This window comes from Lichenostomus cassidix, chromosome W (genome assembly GCF_008360975.1).
Source record: "Lichenostomus cassidix isolate B80296 chromosome W, HeHo_3.0, whole genome shotgun sequence".
NCBI classification, from domain to species: domain Eukaryota; kingdom Metazoa; phylum Chordata; class Aves; order Passeriformes; family Meliphagidae; genus Lichenostomus; species Lichenostomus cassidix.
The window spans coordinates 23611251-23614485 of NC_139510.1; the positions used below are offsets into that span (position 1 = coordinate 23611251).

The window sequence follows — 3235 nt, forward strand, 5'->3', positions numbered from 1 at the left end:
AAGTGTGGGAGCACGATATCCAAATAATTGAAGGCTCACCGCAAATTGCGCAGCTTGCGGCTGCTGTTAGAGCTTTTGAGATGTTCGAAGAACCTATTAATCTGGTAACAGATTCAGCTTATGTAGCTGGGGTAGTCGCCAGAGCAGAACATGCCTGGCTAAAAGAAGTGTCAAATCCTAAATTATATAAACTGCTCTCAAAACTTGTTTTTCTGCTTTCCCACAGAAAGCAGCCGTTCCATGTGATGCATGTGAGGTCACACACCGATCTCCCTGGACCAGTTGCTGAAGGGAATCGGAGGGCAGATGCTCTGGCTATGCCGGTGAAAGCTCCTAACATTCCAGACACCTTTGCTCAGGCAAAGCTGAGCCACCAATTTTACCATCAGAATGTACCAGCACTGATGAGAATGTTCAAACTACCTCGTAACCAAGCAAGGGCAATTGTAGCAACCTGTCCTAGCTGTCAGAGCTACCAAGTGCCATCATTAGGGTCTGGGGTTAACCCCCGGGGTCTAGGCAGCTGTGAAGTCTGGCAAACAGATGTAACCCATGTCCCCCAGTTTAGCAGATTGAAATATGTACACGTTTCTGTAGACACATTTTCTGGAGCTGTTTTTGCATCTGCCCATGCAGGAGAAAAGGCAAGAGATGTTATAAAGCACTTTCTCCTTGCTTTTGCTACCCTGAGCATTCCTGCTGAGATAAAAACTGACAACGGTCCAGCATACATCTCTAACAAACTTCAAGAGTTTTTTAGCTCATGGGGCATCAAACACATTACAGGCATCCCCCACTCCCCCACAGGACAATCCATAGTTGAGAAGACCCACCAGACAATTAAGAGGGTCCTAGACCAACAGCGGGGAGGGTCAGAACTCAATTCTCCCATTATGAGACTCTGCAAAGCCCTTTTTACAATAAATTTCTTAAACAATTCGTTTGAAGAGCCTGACTCCCCTGTGTTCCGGCATTTTTCCAATTCGACCCAAGCCAAATTGAAAGAACAACCACCAGTGTTAATCAAAGATCCAGAAAGCCATCAAATATCAGGCCCTTTTTCACTAATTGTATGGGGGAGGGGATATGCTTGTGTTTCCACACCTTCAGGACCCAAGTGGATACCAGGAAAATATGTAAAGCCCTACCTCCGACCGTCAGCGACAGCTCCTGAGCAGGCGAAAGATGACACACCAGACACTGACAAAGAAACTCCAGACAAAGAAACCAGTGCCGCTTGGAGAAGACGTCGGCGCAAGATTCCAGCCACGTGAACAGCTATTTGTGCCGCCTTCAAGCAGTTCCCCAAACCCACAAATCCCTTATCTGTTACCCTCATGTGTTTCCCTAACCCACAACCTTATTACCTGTGTCTTATGAAAAAAAAGGGGGGATGAGAGGGGAAAAAGAAAGAAGTAACAGAAAACCATCTTTTAATGATTTTTGCTTGAAATCCCACAGAAAAATGGACTACCTATACCTCTCTTACCACCATGCCTGTAATTGCCTACCTCTGCATTCTCCTGACCTCCTGCATCCTGTTACCACCAGAGGTTGTCGCATGGATTGTCCCTCAGCCAAAGACCAATATGTGGGTTACATTGGCAAAAGCACTCCAGCAAGACCATATGTGCCTGTCTATGGGCAGCGTCAGTGACCCACTTTCATCATGCCTGGTGGGGATCCCTCTCCACAAAGATGAACTGCCTTTTGCAAACGAGGTGCTCCCCCAGAAAGAAGCTTGGGAGAAATGGGTAAGCACGCTGGCAACAGCACCAGAGGAACCCCACGAATTACTATTATTGGGGTCCTCCCAGGCTACCCTTTGCCTCAAGTTTGTCTTCAGCCCAAAAAGAGGGATGGCATTATCCTGGTAAGAACACCAGAAATTAAGTCATAGTAGAAACGCAACACCCCAGGGAAAGGTTTACTCTGTCAGTAATTGGTGTCAGGATAAAAAGGTCATCCCAACAGAGTCATCTGTACACCCCAAAGTGCTGCCCAAAGGTATGTTCCTGATTTGCGGGAATCAGGCGTGGTCTGGAATCCCATCCCAGCTCCAAGGGGGACCGTGCACTCTTGGCAAGCTTTCTGTACTAGCACCCAACAAAACTCAAATTCTACATTGGAGAAACCATACTCGATTGGCCCGCCAAAAAAGAAATATACAACAATTAGATCCTAATTGTGATAGCGAAATTATCAATTGGTCATTGTCTAAAAGAATTGCTACATCATTTTTCCTGCCTAGAGTAGCAGCAGCAAAAGCCTTAGGTGAACTTAGCCACCTTGAGTGCTGGCTCGGAAAGCATGCTAACCTAACCTCGAGTGCCCTCTCTCAACTTCTTGAAGATGAAGAAACCACCAAGCATGCAACACTGCAAAACAGAGCAGCCATCGATTTTCTTTTATTGGCCCATGGACATGGCTGTGAGAAATTCGAAAGACTGTGTTGCTTTAACCTGTCATCTCATAGCCAGAGCATCCACGCGACGATACAGAAAATAAAGGATCAAATCAAAGAACTGAAGACAGAAAAAGAAGCAGACTGGATTGACGATCTTTTCGGACAATGGGGACTTCAAGGATGGCTAACATCCTTAGTCAAAACTGGACTGTGGGTGATCCTAATAATTTTCCTTGTTCTAAGCTTGTTCGGTTGCCTCAAGAAGTGTTTAACTAAGCAAGTAGGAGAGGCCTTTCCTTTAAATAAAGAAGGGGGAGTTGTTGGGGTGGATAATACCACCTCAGGAACTGCTGGGGAGCTGAGTGGTTCCAGTACCACAAGGCTTCACTGGTGGGAGGCATCTTAGTCTCCCCCCTGGAGAACATGATGGTCTCTCCCCAAATTATGTAAATCCCCCCAGCTGTAACCTAACCCCTGATTCCATCCCTTCCTTCTTCCCATTGGTTATGGTGTTCCCCCCGCCTCCTCTCCCCTGACCCTCCAGCCATCCCTTTAAATGTAGACGGCTGGGGTCTCTCGCCCTCTTTCACCCTGGAACCCTTCAGAATAAACCCCTGGACTGACAGAATAAACCCTCAGCTGACTGAGCGCTCTGAGTTCTTTGTCTTTGGTGACGCACGAGTTATCCAACTCCGTGGGTGAGTGAGAATCTGTGCCTTACACCGGCATGGGTGTGAGAAGGGCCTTTCTGTACAGCACCAGAGCAGTGCTGGCTGGAGTGGTCTCTCAGTAGCCATAGAGACACTTTCGGTAAACGCAGAGGCCTGG

The 3235-nt window shown here is 47.2% G+C and overlaps 1 pseudogene; it reads left to right on the forward strand.

The window, feature by feature from the left end:
• Window positions 1-998: 998 nt before the first annotated feature.
• Window positions 999-3020, forward strand: LOC146425723 (uncharacterized; annotated as a pseudogene).
• The last annotated feature ends 215 nt before the right edge of the window (window positions 3021-3235 follow it).